This window comes from Macaca nemestrina, chromosome 17 (genome assembly GCF_043159975.1).
Source record: "Macaca nemestrina isolate mMacNem1 chromosome 17, mMacNem.hap1, whole genome shotgun sequence".
NCBI lineage: Eukaryota > Metazoa > Chordata > Mammalia > Primates > Cercopithecidae > Macaca > Macaca nemestrina.
Window position 1 is genome coordinate 61,048,883 of NC_092141.1, and position 18,017 is coordinate 61,066,899.

At 43.9% G+C, this 18,017-nt stretch overlaps 1 protein-coding gene and 1 long non-coding RNA gene across 7 annotated transcripts in view; one reads left to right on the forward strand and one right to left on the reverse strand.

Moving 5' to 3' along the window:
* Positions 1-18,017, forward strand: part of LOC105472310 (src kinase associated phosphoprotein 1) — a 320,592-nt gene that overhangs the window by 281,266 nt on the left and 21,309 nt on the right. The gene's annotated exons all lie outside the window — the stretch shown is intronic.
* On the reverse strand, positions 5,566-7,542 carry LOC105472309 (uncharacterized). Its single transcript, XR_011615787.1, has 3 exons — positions 7,485-7,542; positions 6,455-6,561; positions 5,566-5,723 (listed from the first exon to the last, which is right to left on the reverse strand). It is a non-coding gene; the product is annotated as an uncharacterized lncRNA (long non-coding RNA).

Below are 18,017 nucleotides of genomic sequence, written 5' to 3' on the forward strand. Positions count from 1 at the left end.
GGAAGTAGGAATATTTCCTTCCCTTTTACTAATAATAAACTTTTGGATCAGTGTTGGGCACATACTAGGAGTTCAATAAATTATTGAAAAAAAGGTGATCTACAGCACAAAAGGTGCTCACTTGGATATAAAAAAAAAACTACCCAGTGAGGGCCAAGCCCAGTGGCTCTTACTTGTAATCCCAGCACTTTGGGAGGCCGAGGTGGGCTGATCACCTGAGGTCAGGAGTTCGAGACCAGCCTGACCAACATGGAGAAACCCCATGTCTACCAAAAATACAAAAAAAATACCCAGCCTACGTGAAAATCCACCATGCCTTTCCTGGTCTGAGAGCTTTCGTCCCTGACAAATTATTCAAACTTCATTTTCTGGAGAGACTAGAGCCACACATCCAAACTCTGAAACAGTAACCAGTGGCACAGTCAGCAGGAGGCCTCCCACTGACCTCCCTGCATCACATCCATGCATTCCTTGGCCCCATGCAGCGTCATGCCCACTTAATTCACTGAGTTCCAATTTGGGTCTCAAAATTTATTAAAGGGAGATTTTAATAACGAAGCAGATCTGTGCATCCAGCGGATGTTCCTATGTTCCTTTTGGACTCAGATATTTCTGAACAGCTTTTTCCAGTGAGGGACTAAGCTTCCCTTCCTCCCCGGAGCCAGGACGCAGCTCAAGCCACAGCGGGGTGTTTAGCGCTCTTCAGTGGCTCCAGATTGTGGCACTGGTGCAGGTCTCCTCATACGTAACCAATGGTTCCTGAGAGCCTGCGTCTCGTAAATTACTTCCCACGATGCCGGCGACCACCACAGAATTCAAGTTTGAATAGAGCAGGAAAAAGGTGTTTGAAAGGCCTGTTCACTCAGCTGCATTTTAATTTCCTTTTCAATCTTGTCCCAATTAATTTCACAGAATTAATCTCACAGAAGCAAACTCGGCAGCATTGAGGCTGCGGTTTTAGTGTGGCGGTCGCTCTGCCTGAACATGAAATAGGAGCTAATATAAAAATCCATCTGCTGTGTTTGAAATACACGCCGGCTGCTGCTCAGTCCTGTCTGACATTCCAAACATCAACAGTGGGGAAAAGTGATTTGGGGGTTAGTGGCCATCAGTACTTGGCAGGGGTTCAACAACAGGTGTACTCCAAAAATCCATTCAGCCTGGGCACCAGGCATGACAGGGCAGGTGCCGAATCACCCTCCATGTGATAGTGTGGTGCCCTGGCTTAGTTCCTTTTATCTGCGGATTGCAAGGCCCTTTTGTGGACCAGCACCACTACGGTCACTTGTTTTTGTTTCTGTTTTTCTTGAGACGGAGTCTCGCTCTGTTGCCCTGGAATGCAATGGCGCAGTCTTGCCTCACTGCAACCTCTGCCTCCCGGGTTCAAGTGATTCTCCTGCCTCAGCCTCCTGAGTAACTGGGACTACAGGCAAGTACCACGGCACCCAGCTAATTTTTGTATTTTTAGTAGAGTCGGGATTTTGCCATATTGGCCAGGCTGGTCTCGAACTCCTGGACTCAGGTGATCCATCCGCCTCGAACTCCCAAAGTGCTGGAATTACAGGTGTGAGCCACCGTGCTTGTCCTATGGTCACTTGTTATAAGTGGGAGAAAAAGAGGTAAGAAGCCTCTATTTGGATATGACAAGTCACGAGTCCTAGCTTTCAGAAAAGTGACCCTGTCTTCTTGCAGTGTCTCTCACTAGGGAACATTCTTTCCAAATAATAATAATGCTTGTTGGCAGGGCGTGGTGGCTCACTCAGCACTTTGGGAGGCTGAGCAGGTGGATTGCCTGAGGTCAGGAGTTCGAGACCAGCCTGGCCAACATGGCAAAATCCCATCTCTACGAAAAATACAAAAATTATCCAGGCGTGGTGGCACGTGCCTGTAGTCCCAGCTACTAGGGAGGCTGAGGCAGAAGAATTGCTTGAACCCAGGAGGCAGAGGTTGCAGTGAGCCAAGATCATGCCGTTGCACTCCAGTCTGGGCGACAGAGCAAGACTCTGTCTCAAGAAAAAATGAAAATCATCATCATCATCATCATCATCATCATTATCATGCTTATTCCACTATTCAATTTTTTTTTTTTTTTTTTTTTTTTTTGAGATAGAATCTTGCTCTGTCACCCAGACTGCTAGACTGGAGTACAGTGGTGCAATCTTGGCTCACTGCAACCTCTGCTTCCCGGGTTCAAGCTATTCTCCTGCCTCAACCTCCCTAGTAGCTGGGATTACAGGCTCAAGCCACCACACCTGACTAATTTTTTGTATTTTTAATAGAGATGGGGTTTCACCATGTCGGCCAGGCTGGTCTTGAACTCCTGGCCACAAGTGATCCACCTGCCTTGGCCTCCCAAAGTGCTGGGATTACAGGCGTGAGCCACCGTGCCTGGCCAAGATAACATTTAAATGCCCTTTTTTTTTTTTTTTTTTTTTTTTAAAGCATCCTGTTCCAGAAATTATTTATGGTGATAACATGAGCTGTTCAGAAGATAAGGGCAAATTAAAGAGGGAGAGAAAGAGAAGCTCTTTTTCAATTGACTAGGAAGAAGAGGCCACTGGGTGAGGTCTTCCATTTAACGTAAACTGAGCCAGTGGGATACATTTCTTGGGCTTGGGTTGTGTGCCTCATAAATTGGTTTGAGGCTCTTCCAAGGAATTGTCCAGTGCCTTATTTTCATGGAAAGCAGCCTTCGAGCAACAGGTTAGGCACACATAAGGTTTATACTTACATAGTGGCTTAGCTGGGGTGGGAAGGTATTCTCATGGCCCAGACACACCAGGATCTGGGTCATCTTCCTTACTGATGGAATTGACGTGGAAACAAGGAGCCATACAGACACAGTCAGGTTTAGCGTGGAACACATGATGCTGTCAGATGGTCATGGGTCTTACGTGGAGAAGAATGGACAGACTTTGTCACCCTGGACTGCAGCTACTTAAACTCAGATGGGATCCTGGCGCCACAGCCAGTCTAGTCATCTGAATGCAACAGGCCTGTGCCAGCACACCTGGACTTTGTTAACACAACACTATGTCTATTACAATGGGAGTTTTAACCCGGTTTTCTCCACCTACTTCCTCAATGTGCTACTTAAAGAATGTAGACCTTTCCCCTCCCTTGACCCCGTTCTTTCCAAAAGAGATTTGTATGTTGTAAAAATTATCTTAATGCAGCAATACTTCCTCTTTTAAGTGTGCTTAGTTGAATGTGACAACAACCCTCATAAAAACAGATAAGTTAATTCCTTCAATTGCTTTAAATGAAGGATTTTTTTTTTATTTTTTTTATTTCAAGGCTCTGAGGGAAAGGAGGTGTTTGGTGACATCTAGTGTCCATTTAGGACTTCCTCAGGCACTATACCCTCTGGTTCGCTGAGTGGGGGAAGGGCGGGGGTTTATCTGGGAGGTAATTTAGGAGTAGTAAGTAGGGAGAATATAGGCCTGGGGCACAGGCTGCCCAAACAGTGTGATGAAACTGATCAATGCCTGTCAAAGAGCTATTATGCACCTCTGACCTAATCAAAGGGGTGGGTGAGGGGATCCTATGGCAAAGCATCTTTTATTATTTATGATGGTACGAAAGAGAAGCAGAAGCTGTCCCCACCACCCCATTTCATGTTAACAAGCAGGTCAACACTGTGCTGTGATGACGAAGATGATGATGATGGTGTTTTCTCTCATTAATAACCCCTATGGGAGGCAACAGAGTTAGGAGGATGGGAATGGGATTTGGGGTCAGCTGGAAGGCAACGGTCATATACCGGTCAAATTCAGAAGAGGCCATTCCTTTCCCCCAGACAGGAACCAATCGTCTAGAACAAACCCTGGCAGCCTCATTCCTTCCAGGTAATTTTTATAAATGAGGGGACACCCATTCCAAGAGAGGACAAAAGGGAGAGGGTGTTTATGTATGTGTGCATATGCATGCATGTAAACCTGCTCGCAAGAGGCCCAATTGCACATCAACCCCATCCTGCAAACCCTGACTATTTATTCTAAAACCCATTTTTTAAAAAGAGAATAAAATTGGCATTTTTTCTCTCTATTTATTCCTAAACAGTTGTCCTGAACAAGACCTTTCACTTTTCTCTGTGTGTGTGTGTGTGTCCATGTGCACACACAGTTTTCAGTGGGGGAAAGTCCAGACCAGATAATTAACTATGAAGCCCAGACAGAAATGTTTACCTAGAACCATATAAGCCACGGCAGGGTTAGGTTAATGCTCAGAATCGCCCAATGCTTTACAAACTCCAGTGTAAAAAATTCCAGCCATTTATTTTGCAGCGAATTTATAATAAATGCTGTTAAAGTCTTCGTCTTTTGACAGAGGTAATAATAAATTCACTGTTAAAGACGGTAGTTTAATTCCTTATACCTCCAATACTGCACAGAATAAACCATATTCATCACTGAGTAATTTTTTACCACATAAATCTTTAAAACTAACCGGTGAAGGCTGTTGAGACTGAAATATTGTGAATTTATTAGATATGCCCATGTAGTATTGGATTCAGAGGTTTCCATTCGAATATATTATGGGAAATATTTGTGTCTTTAACTGTGACATTCCCTCCATTTCCAATCGCCAGTATTATAACAAGCAGCTCCTCCAGAGTCAACTGCACGTTTATTAGACAGAGATTTAGTAATAAACTCCCCACTAATCTGCCAAAGAGGCTGGATGACATTTTGGTGAGATGCCCTATTTGAAAGGAGTCACAAAAGCTTTGTTTCAGTATAATTATTTTCTCAAAAGGAACTCAGCCTCCCCATGCCTCTTCTGCCACCATTTCTTGGTATTGCATGGACTCAGCTCTCCAACCAAACTAGCAAAATACTGAAACAAATTATAACCTCACTGCTAACACACAGGGCAGTAACTTCTATGCAGGTTATAGGATTAGTTATGCAGGACCGAAGGTAATTGATTAGAACACAGAAAAGCTTAAATTTGCAGACATTCCCAGATATATGGTATTTAAGGCTAATAAAAAGATCATATTGATTCTCAAATTAGAAATAATAGAAAATGGTTTCAGAAAACTAGTTATTCAAAAACTTTCATCTTGACATATTAAACATTAAAGATACAATTAAATCCTCAGATTGGAACAAAAATCCTTTTACTCTACATATTAATTTTGAGTGAAAATCTGTACCTGATAGATGAGAATATTCTGAACCTTTCTCATGATTTGCTAGTGAAGTGACATTGAAACTAACCAAGTATATCAAATTGTAACACCCTCTCCAGTTTCATTAAGGAAATATTAATATTGCTAAAATGAAAAATATTTTTTTCTTTTAAATGCAGAAATGTTCATCATATTTTTAGCAAAAAGAGTCTGCAGTTTCTCTGTTCCTGATAATATTCTATATTTGGGGACAGTTCCAAATAGTAAGAACTTCCATGAAGCATTGTGAACTTTATAGTTTTTTAATAAAATTGGTTTCTAACTATTAAACAAAGGAGAAAAATCTCCTGGAAGTGCAAGGCTGTAGCCCATCCGAATAATTGTTAAAAGACAGAACCCGGCTAGAAAGATAAGCATAATACCAGCAATTAATATTCAGCATTTCACATTATAGTCAAGAGGATGTGTTTTTCTTTGTGATGTGGCTCATAAGCTAAGAGTGTTGGGAGCCAGACTCTGAGCTCTGTCTTCTTTTTGTGGATGAGGATTAAGGAGGAAAAAAACAGCAACGACAATCCTGCTCCATCTGTAAATGAACAAACATCTTGATTTTATAGCTATTTGCTTTGTAAAACTAAGGAATGAAACAAAAATTACTGGATGCCTAAGTAACACTTTAATTCTGAATTCATTTACGCTGTAGCTATGTAGTTGTCACAAACCATAATGCAGTATTTAATTAAAATAACAGAAGTGTATCTAGATATGTCCTGGGGTAGCTATCACCAAATTATACTCTATGCCATCGGTATTTTATTTATGAAATGACAGATTCTAAGGTGCAACTAGGCTGATACAAAAGCATGAACATTTTAAACTTGCATTTTTAGAAAGGCTCTTTTTTTTTTTCCTGCTGCGTCTTTAAGTGTTTTCCTCCTTCTATCTTTGGAAGGGGAGGGAGGTTAGTGTAATTGTTAAAGATCTCTCTAACTCTTGCTTTTCAACTATTGACCTCCTAAGTCTTCTGGCTGTGAAATCCCCTCTATTTTCATGGAAAGGCTTGCAAGGTTCACAGGACCCACAGCAAGTGTGGGACATCTTAGGCAGAACTTGGACATGGATTCCAGAAGGGTAGGAAAAAAGCAAACCGTTTCAGACTCTCTGTGCCTGTTCCCACATAATCTTCCTTGCACCTTTTTTCCACCTATAAATACCCATTATAGTGTACACGCTTGCTTGCTCTACTTTGTGGATGTTCACATGCAGACATACTGCTCCTTTTCATAAGCGCATAGCATCTATCTTACACGCACCCACCATCTATCTCCTTGTTCACATTGGCTGTCCCATCCACCTCCTTGTCTGCAGAATTATGTTCAGCAAGGTCCCGATTTATAGGAAATAAATAATGAAAATGGAACAGACTGGGAAAGATAATCGAAACATTCAAATTGTTATTTTTCACTGTACTTTACACAAACAGAGCATCTATAAACACCTAGAAAGGGGGTTGGCTGATCCCTAAAAAGCAATGCCTTTTGAAACATTGTAACCGAGGGGGTCCCTCTACACCTTTCCTGTTCCCCCTCTCCTGCTTTTTGATGCTCACCATTTTAAAATGGTAAACAATACTGTGTTATTGTTTTCATTCTTTCTACTTATTTATCCTGTCTATAATGACAAGTTTTTGTCATCACTTATCCTCTACAAAATAATCCTGAGAATTACAAAATAGAAACAATAATTGCAATCACCTTTTTAAAGAAAAAAGCCCTTGCATTTGTTGTATAAAGATATTCAGATAATGGCATCATCGTATCACAGCCTGATCCTACAGCAAGGGTCTTTTGGAGAGAGAGTTTCTTCTACACACTTGTAATTATTTTAGCCCCTTTCACAGGTCACATAAAAAGTTAATTTCAATCGCTGCTAATTTCCGTCCAACAAGAGTGCAGTACTTTAAACCACCCAAAATAATTGGATTCAAAACAAATTTAGGAAATTGAGTGTGTTAGAAAGCAAATAAAAATATCCTTTTGGTAAGGAGGAGGGTTAAAGTAGTAAAAATGGCCTTTTTTTCCCCTTCTTTCCCCTTCACAACTTTGCCATTAAAGTTGCACCTACAGCTAGAAGTTTGTCCGTGAAAAATGGTCATTTTGTTTCTCTGCTCAAAGAATGTTATTAAAATGCTAATTTAAAAGAAAAAGGAGTTAAATATCTAGCGATGGTGCATTCTAATTGCAACCATAATGAGCTCTCTAAATGTGCGTGCCCCTGACACACACAGAGCATAAACAGCAGTAAACAGATCATTAGTACCCGCGTTCATTTATTCTGGCGACCTTACCATGACCCCACTGAGGGTAGGGTGAAAAGCAGGTGGATCTGGCTGTGACACCCCCTAGAGGGATCCAGGAAATGAAGCTATAAGCGGTTGTCATGGAAACGCCTATGTGTGCAGATGATGTAACACACCGACAGGCTGTAGGGCTCCGCAACTGGGACATTGCCTTTCCCTCGCTGGAACAATCGTGAGGATTAAATTATTCATTTCTTTAATTCACAAAGCAAAAGGAATCCTAATTTTCTTGGTGATGTGCAACTCTCTTCCATTTGTCTAGGGTCTGGAACATGGTGACTTGTCATCCTTCTTTCTCCAAAACCCACCCCAACTAGACCCAAATTGCTGAATCTGGCGCAAGCAAGTGGGGAAAGGCAGTGGAAATCTGACACCCAACATCCGTACTTAAAGAGAGAAAATCTAAGGTTTTAAGCTAAAATTTAAAATATAGACAGTGTCCTCTCCTAATGAGGGCATATTGACCAGAGACTAAATGTATACTTGTCCTGAACGAGATGGCTTTGTTTAGAGTGGAGCAGAGACAGGGTTGGCCCTGGGAACTAACAAGCTGGTACCTGACGCCGAGAGTGGAAAGGAGAGAGGCTTCAGCCCCAAATGAACACATCACCCTAGCACACCCTACGTGTGCTTTCTAGCAAGGTGCAAGGAAAAGAGATAAGAGAAAATGAGCATCTGCTCACCCTCCCATGTCCATTTGAGAGAATCGAGATTAATAAAAATAATTCTTTGGAGAATGATTCCACTCTATCCTATCCTGTTTTGCACCAAACAACCTCAATAACCTTACGGCAACAGTAGAATAACTTTTCTTCTTTTTTTAAAAGGAAGCAGAAAAGATGATCTCTGGAAATTATTTTAAAATAAAAAATCTCCCAGCCCGCGCCTCCCCCCACACCCCCTCCCCATTGCACTTTAGATGAACCTGTGATATTGTAGCAATGGCCCTTGAAGTGCAGTAGGGAGGTGATTTAGGAGAATATTAAAGGCAATGTGGAGATTCAAGGCGCCTCTCTCAGGGAGATCTGGAGAAATACGCAGCACAGATGGGCCGAGCAGATTAAACATTTCCGTCACATTGTTTCCAAATTGTGTTGTGGTGCCTGAGGCTGGTACTGCGGTCAGAGCAAAACAGAGCGGTGCAGAGCTGCGCAGTTTATGGAATACATATTAATACGCCCGTCTCACATGGTATCACAATTCTATCAGCTCCGAAATGGTGCTGTCTCTATTGTTCCTGACTTCTGCACTTGGCACCTTGTTTTCTCCCATCTGCAAAGTGTTTACTTTCCCTCTATCCTTTCTCTCTTCTTTAGGTAAAGTTCAAGTTGTGTGCTTCTTTTCATTTCTCTTTCCTTACAGCCCTGTTTCACAGCTTATGATTTCTTTGCTCGTACCTTCACAGCTTATGATTTCTCTATACACTTGCACACACCCACTCTGTGTTTTGCACACATTTCACCAGCAACATGCAGTGTGTGCACAGGCCCTGCACACCTCCGTGGCCTCAGCTTGATCATTATCTACTCCCACCCTGTTCAGGACATAAGCTTCACCCTTAAAGCTGAATGTTCTCTCCCACTCAAGTGCTCTGAGACCCTCCATCTAGAGAACACATTCCCCTTCTCAGAACACTTAGCTCGGGGTGCGCTTTGTGGAGTTGTCGCCATGACCCACCCCCCTCCCAACTGCTGTTGCTGACTACCCAGCCTTCCCATGTCCCCCCTCTCACACTCGCATACCTTCCCCTGTATCCAAGCCCATCAATCTCCAGGTTAGCAAGTTCCCTGAAATGTAACAATAAATAAAACTAGCTCAATTGAGGCAAATTTAATGATTCATTTTTATTATGATTTATAGACCAAAACTCTGAATAATGGAAAAAGAGAAAGCGATTGCCAAGAACTTAAAACACACTGTAAAACAGCCTGGAGAGGCTGCCACGCCACCCAAGGTTTCAGTCAAGTGCTGAGCTTCGATCCTTTCACAAGTTCCAACACCACTAACCCACCAGCCACCCAACTGCCCATTTCCTTTCTCCTTCTGGAAAATCTCTTTGTAAAACTATCTATGCTGAAAAATGGGCGCTTTGTCTTTGGTGAACAATTTCTGTTCCCAGCCTTGTTTTTCTCAGCAGTTAGAAGGATGCTGATTTGGAGCCCTTAATTTATTTCATAGGGTATGATATCCTAAGAAGGCATATATATATATATCCAAAGCTGGATTTTAGGAGTAGAGAATTTGTGGGGAAATCCAGAGTAAAAATATGATGTTTGGGACTGACCCTGGAATAGTACAAATTTCTCTGCTTAGGAATTCAAATTTCCCATCTTAACTAACGGCAATGTATAATGCACAAACACTAATAAGAGAAATAAGCAATCATAAACCAAAAATTCTGTGATTCATTGACCTTTCCCATACATATATCAAGCACTTCAGGTTAGGGGCTGATATACTGTTCTCTTGAAGATGCATCTTCTTGTTTATAAGCACTGATATAGGGAACTTTTATGGTAAAAAGAACAAAAAAGTATGAGATATTTTCTGGGAATCTTGTTCCACGGAGGCTTGGAACCCAATTCAATGTGAAAAGAGAATGTTTCTGTTAGGAGCTTTCTCCAGGGAACTGACAGTGTCAAGCAGCTTGCTCCAAGCCATTTGAATGGAAACTATGAGAAGACACCACAACTTTGAAGTCACAGTTAAATAGATAATGCCTTGACTGGGTGCAGTGGCTCATGCCTGTAATCCCAGCACTTTGGAAGGCGAAGATGGGCAGGATCACCTGAGGTCAGGAGTTTGAGACCAGCCTGGCCAACATGGTGAAACCCCATCTCTAGTAAAAATACAAAAATTAGCCAGGCATGGTGCCAGGCACCTGTAATCTCAGCTACTCAGGAAGCTGAGGCAGGAGAATCGCTTGAACTTGGGAGCTGGAGGTTGCAGTGAGCTGAGATCGTGCCACTGCACTCCAGCCTGAGTGACAAAGAACAAAACTCTGTCTCTAAAAAGAGATGATTCCTTAAAAGAGGTACACAAGTGCAGTCGACCTTTGAGGAGGGAATAGCCTCTTCAGCTGGAGGGCTGAAGCCCATGAAATCTAGCATGGAAGGAATGAGGATTCTTGATTCTCCTTCACTGTATTTTTTTTTTTTAATGGAGTCTTGCTCTGTTGCCCAGGCTGGAGTGCAGAGGCGCGATCTCGGCTCACTGCAACCTCTGCCTCCTGGGTTCAAGCGATTCTCCTGCCTCAGCCTCCCGAGTAGCTGGGATTACAGATGTGCACCACCATGCCCAGCTAATTTTTTTGTATTTTTAGTAGAGACGGGATTTCACCATATTGGCCAGGCTGGTCTCGAACTCCTGACCTTGTGATCCACCTGCCTCAGCCTCCCAAAGTGCTGGGATTACAGGCGTGAGCCACCGTATTTTTAAAAAGCTGTATTTTTTAAAAGCAGGGACCTGTGTGTGGGGAGTACGGGGATACCCACCCTGGGCCAAAGTACAGATCCAGCCCATAAAGACCATTGTATTTTTTCCCATAGAGTGCCGGCTGGTAAACTGCAAAGGGTTCATAAACCCTTTGAGAATCTGATGAAAGGTCTGGGCCTCACCCCAGGGATAAGGCCTATGTACATATGCACACAAAATTTTACACCAGTTTCAGGGTGTTCAAAGATTCCTTCACATCCATCCAAAGAGAGGCCAGGGGTTCACAGACTCTGGTTTAAGAATCTGTGCCCTGGAGGATGGTGAGTTCCTCTTGTTGGAACAGCCTAGGATTCACTGAGCCTAGAAATTGAATTCTCATCCCAAGACAGGATGGTCATTCCAGGTCATGTCTGTGGTACTCCAGGGGAGCCATGGAAGAGCTTATACAAATAGGAACCAGCAGGGAGGAGAGAAATTAAAATGTAGCAATCATGGAGTAGGGGTATTTAATCTCTTTTAAGGCTTATGATAGGCGCCTGCTGGTTTTCCCCCAATATCCCCTGACACCTACTGACAGGGTATTTGCAGCACCACACAGGGACTCAGGGCCCTGTGACAGGAGGAGCACTGAGGAGGTCCATGATAGTCTTGAAACCATAAACGGCAATAGGAAACCACTGGAGGCAGAGTCAAGCTGTGAGACATGCCCGTTGTTGGTGGCCATACTGCTTTTTGTTTATAGAATTTGCTATTCTTTTTATGGCAGGTTTGGTAGGGTTTTTTTTTTTCCTTGTTAATGGAGATTAGCAGCATAAATCCTTTTATGGCAGTGTGAAATCTGCCATAAACACTTTTGATTGTTGCTGATGGTGAGCACTGCGTCTATTTCAGGTTCACTCAATGCTTCATTCATCCAGACCAGTAGTTTCTCCAGCCAGATCATGGAGTCCAAATAGCCAACTTTTATTTTTAAGACTTCTTCATGTGGGTTGTTCACAGAGGTGGGGCAGGGTTGGTATTGAGAGAAGCAGATGTTTAGTCAAACCTAGAAATATGATGAGAACAAACCATACACTGTGCTTATTTTAGATGAAAGGTTTCTAAAAAGACTTTGTGGCAAGAAGCAAGCCCTGATGGAAAGGTTTGTGTTTGTTTTTAAATAACTTTTTATAATCTTATCTAAAACATCTTCATTGAACAATTTTGTATAATTTAAATCTTAGCCCTACCATTCAGAATATATGTAGAGTTATGGAGTAGTGAGCATGCATAATTCTGAAGCCCTAACACTGTCACTTGTAGATGTGTATCCCTACCTTGGATAGAAATACTTCCAAATTGAGGATTTCAGTTCTCCTGGGAGCCTCTCAGCATTTCTCCAATCTTTCCAAACATCTGGGCAAAGAGAAATCAGACTTTATAGAAAACATTGATCCCAGAAATTCAGTTCTCTTTGCCATCCTAAAACTAAAACCCAAGAATCAGCAACTTAATAAAAATGCAGTAAATTAGCACCTTTAGACAGGAGCAGGGTTCATTCAGAGCTGGGGTCTGCCTGACTGAGCCAGTACTCTCTCCATTTTAATAGTTTAATAAAAATTAGCATAATTAACGAACATCTGTATGATCCAGAGTGGTGCAATTTGGCACTTGGAAACGAGGGCTTAAACATGATTGCTGTGAGTTTAATGTTGTTTTAATTCTTTTTGGCACTGTGCAGTGAAATAAATGTTTGGTGGTGATAGTTCTCGGCCGGATCTCATTTGCATTTTTCTCCCTTTGATTATGAGCAATTGTGGACTCCCCAGCAATTCATCAAAGTAGAAATTATTTTAAAATACCTCGTGGTGTTCAGACTGGGCTGGAGCAATGCATGGGGGTGGTAGTGGGAGAGAAGGTTAGAAATTTTCCATTCATGCTTTAAACATCTCAGCCCTGCAGCCCTTTTCGGGTATCCAGCCAAGGGATGAAATCTGGAAAAGACAGTCAGATCCTGGGACCTGTAGGTGCTTTGATTAAGCTCCCAGGCTCCCACAGCAGGATACATATGGTCTCTGAGACTATGCCATCCTCCTTACACTTCTGCCTGCTCTTTTGTTTTGAAGGGCAGAGAGTTGATTTCACTCATTTCAGTTCTCACCACTGTGGCGAGGCTTCTACATCTGCAGTCGGCAGGGTCAGTGTTCCCCTCCAGCAAGAGCAGACAGACTGGGAGCCTGGCTTTTGCAGGTGCCCTGCTGAGTCTCATCTGCTTCCTGTTCACACCCTCTTCGAGTTGGCAGAGAACACTTTCCCAAGGCTTCGTCCCTACTCCTGGCATTACGACTAAAAAGGGGTGCTACAAAGTGTGAGTGAAAGTTAGGAGCGTTAAACAGTCCCAGGGGAGCAAATGCCTTGTACTATCCCCTGCAGGTGATGCAGATGACAGCATCTGGCAGGTGGAAGACCACACTTCACACATTTCAGCAAGTTGACTTGGATCAAAAGACTCTCAGACAACACAGTGCCCACCCTCTGCCTGTGGGATAGCAGAAGAGCTAAAGCTAGTTTTTATGAGTTACAGTGTGAGAGGAAGACAGAGTATGTTATTTCCCCTTCACAGCAAGGCCATTCACAGCAAGGCAACACTGCAAGAAAACTTAAGTCAGAAACTGCCCTAACTTAAGTGTTGGAAAATGGACAGTAACGTAACTTGTACCAAGAGGAGCTTAAAAATGCCTTGACAGGGTGGGCATGGTGAAATCCCAGCACTTTGGGAGCCCAAGGCTGGGGGATCACTTGAGCTCAGGAGTTCAAGGCTAGCCTAGGCAACATAGCAAAACCTCATCTCTACAAAAAAAATAATAATAATAATTAGCAAGTAAAAAATAATTAGGCAATGGCATGCGCCTGTGGTCCCAGCTCCTCCAGAGGCTGAGGCAGGAAAATCTCTTGAGCCCAGGAGGCAGAGGTTGCAATGAGCTGAAATCATGCCACTGCACTTCAGCCTAGGTGAAGGGAGTGAAATCCTGTCTCCCCCCCCAAAAAAGTTAAAGAATTCTAGGTAATTTCCCATAAGACGCTGCAAACTGTAGGGAGAAGCTGGCCTGGGAGAGAGAGGAAATGAGAAGGTGTGGTGGGTCAGGCACAGTGGCTCACTCCAGTAATCCCAACAAGCAGGAGGACTGCTTGAACCCAGAAGTTCGGGACCAGCCTGGGCAACAGAGGGAGACCCCATCTCTATAAAACAAAACAAAGTTTTTGTTAACTAGCCAAGCATGGTGACATGTACCTGTAGTCCTAGTTACTTAGGAGGCTGAAGCAGGAGGATCACTTGAGCCCAGGAGTTGGAGGTTGCAGTAAGCTATACTTGCACCACTGTACTCCATCCTGGGCAACAGAGCGAAACCCTGTCTCAAAAAACAAAACAAGAAAAGAAGGTGTGGTGTAGGAAGAAGTGGCAGACAGACACATTCAGTTATTTAAGGCTGATTTTAACAAGGCAATTCCCTGGTCCTAAAAGGATCAACTCAGTAGTCTCACTTCTTGTGGCATTTCAGACTCTCGTTGTTGTTTAGGGAGCCATTTGAGGAGATTGTCTCCAAAGGTAGTTGATCTCTTTCTGCCACAACTAGTTCAATCACCAGGGGAATATCTTGGAGTTAGTTGTAACTAAATCTGCTCAATAAGAGCACAAATTCCCACTGCCCCCTTCATTTCATCATAATCTCATTTAACCAGTATTTTTTTAATTTTTTTTATTTTTAATTTTTTTTTATTTGAGATGGAGTTTCGCTCTTGTTGCCCAGGCTGGAGTGCAATGGCACGATCTCAGCTCACTGCAACCTCCGCCTCCTGGGTTCAAGCGATTCTCCTGCCTCAGCCTCCTGAGTAGCTGGGATTACAGGTACCCTCAACCATGCCCAGCTAATTTTTGTATTTTTAATAGAGACAGGGTTTCACCATGTTGGTCAGGCTGGTGTCAAATTCCTGACCTCAGGTGATCCACCCACCTCAGCCTCCCAAAGTGCTGGGATTACAGGCGTGAGCCACCACGCCTGGCCTCATTTAACAAGTATTTATTTGGCCCCACTCTGTGCTGGGTACAGTGCTGAATGCTGAGAACACAAAAACAAACAAAACCAACAAGGTCCAGTCCTCAGATTTCCAACTAGTGATTGACACTGAGACAAAGACAGACAGCTAGAAGGCAGTGTAATCACAAGCTCTTTTCCAGGAAAGCACGGGGCACAGCACTGTGTAACCAGGACCCCACACAGTCAGAGAGTGTCAAGAGAGGCTTCTAGAGAGTCAGTAACTCAGGAACTGTGATCTGAAGTCTGTTTAGGAGTGAGCCCCGTGAAATGAGGAGGGAAGTAGAGGCTAAACAGGCAGAGGAAAGGTTCCAAGGTGAGGGAGCCTGTGGCCCACGGGAGCAGCTGAGACAAGTTCTGTTTTACTAAGGGACCCTAAATCTAGGAGGTGAGTGACAATGCTGAACAGTGAGTGGGACTGGGTCATGCAGGGCCTTGTCTACTTTGTTAAGAAGTTAAGCGGTGGCCGGGCACAGTGGCTCATGCCTGTATTCCCAGCACTTTGGGAGGCCAAGGCAGGCAGATCACCTGAGGTCAGGAGTTCAAGACCAGCCTGGCCAATATGGTGAAACCGCATCTCTACTAAAATATAAAAATTAGCCAGGTGTGGTGGCGGGCGCCTGTAATCCCAGCTACTCAGGAGATTGAGATAGGAGAATCGTTTGAACCCTGGAGGCAGAGGTTGCAGTGAGCTGAGATCGTGTCACTGCACTCCAGACTGGGCAACAGAGGCTATGGCTCAAAAAAAAAAAAAAAAAAAGGCCGGGCACGGAGGCTTACGCCTGTAATCCCAGCACTTTGGGAGGCTGAGGCGGGCGGATCACGAGGTCAGGAGATTGAAACCATCCTGGCTAACACGGTGAAACCCCGTCTCTACTAAAAATACAAAAACTTGGCCGGGCGCAGTGGCTCAAGCCTGTAATCCCAGCACTTTGGGAGGCCGAGACGGGTGGATCACGAGGTCAGGAGATCGAGGCCAGCCTGGCTAACACGGTGAAACCCCGTCTCTACTAAAAAATACAAAAAACTAGCCGGGCGAGGTGGCGGGCGCCTGTAGTCCCAACTACTCGGGAGGCTGAGGCAGGAGAATGGCGTAAACCCGGGAGGCGGAGCTTGCAGTGAGGTGAGATCCGGCCACAGCACTCCAGCCTGGGCGACAGAGCGAGACTCCGTCTCAAAAAAAAAAAAAAAAAAAAAATACAAAAACTTAGCTGGGCATGGTGGCTGGCGCCTGTAGTCCCAGCTACTGGGGAGGCTGAGGCAGGAGAATGCTGTGAACCCAGGAGGCAGAGCTTGCAGTGAGCTGAGACCGTGCCACTGTACTCCAGCCTAGGCGACAGAGCAAGACTCCATCTCAAAACAAAACAAAACAAAAAAGTCAACAAGGGGCACTGGGAACCCACTGAAACTTTTCAAGCAGAGCAGTGACATTATCAATGTGCACTGTAGAGACCGAGTCTGGCTGCAGAATGAATAGAGTAGAGAAGAATGCTGATACAGAGACTAACTTGGAGATTGTTTCTGTAGTTCTCATGTGAGATGATAGCTACATGACCCCAAGGTATTGGCAACTGGGAACGGAAAGAAGATGGAGGATTTTAGTAATATTTTAGAGGGAGAATTGACAGGACTCAAGGATTGATTAGAAGAGGGGGATAGGGCTGGGCGCAGTGGCTCACGCCTGTCATCCCAGTACTTTGGGAGGCCGAGGCAGGTGGCTCACCTGAGGTCAGGAGTTCGAGACCAGCCTGGCCAATATGGCAAAACCCTGTCTCTACTAAAAATATAAAAATTAGCTGGCCGTGGTGGCACATGCCAGTAATCCCAGCTACTCGGGAGGCTGAGGCAGGAGAATTGCTTGAACCCGGGAGGAGGCACAGGTTGTAGTCAGCTAAGATCATGAGATCATGCCACTGAACTCCAGCCTAGGTAACAAAAAACAAGACTCCGTCAAAAAAAAAAAAAAAAAAAAGAAGAAGAAGAAGAAGACGGTGAAAGTAAAATTAGGAATGACTCCTGAGATTCCAGCCTGGGTAACAGTGCATTGTGGTACAACTCACTGAGATAGAGAACCAAGGAAGCAAAGATAGCTTTGGAGTCAGGATGAAGATAAAGGCAGGACGACATGATAAATTTATGACATACTGAGTTTGAACAGCTTGGTGGAATGCACTTGGCTATTGGGGTCCAACACAGACCTGGGCTGGAGCTCTGGTCGTGAGTAATAAACACAGACATGGTGGATACGCTACAGAGGTATATGGGATTGCTCTAGTAAAGTGCATCAAGACAGAAGAGAAGGCTGGGACAGAACCCTGGAAAACAACCACATTAAAAAGCAGAATTGAGCGAGACGAGCCTGCAGAGGAGAATGAAAAGAAGTAACCAGAGAGGTAGGAGGGAAACCAGGAAAGTATAATTATCATAGAAACTAAGAGAATAAAAGGCCTCAAGAAGGATCAATAGTGCCAGCACTGCTGAGAGATCAAGTAAGATAAGGACTGAAAAGTGCTCAGAGAATTTGAGCAATGCAGAGGTTACAGGAGACCACAGAGAGAGAGCGTAAGTAGAGGACGGCAACAGAGCCTGACGAGAGTGGCTTCAACAGAGAACAGGAAGGAAGTTGGAGCAGTGAGTGAGTAAACTCTTCCAAGTGTGGCATAGACTAGCAGAAATTGGAAGTAGACATGCAGTGGGAGTTTTTAATGGTTGTTTTCAAAAATGAGAGCAACTTGAACACCTTTCAGTGCTGGTGGAAGGAGCCATTTACTTTACAGGCAGAGGTCAGTCTCCACAGAACATCGTCTCTCAGAAAGAAAGGAGAAGGACTGCAAGTGCATATTGTGAGGGGTAGTCTTAAACCAGGGGAGGGATGCTTCCCCGACTTTAATGGGAAAGAAAGATGGTTGTCAATACAGGCAAGTTCCTGCTTTGGTGGCTGGAGGCTGATAGATCTGATAGTTTCTCTTTTCCCTTTGAAGGTGGAGAAGAGGTTGTCAGAAGCAACAAGAGT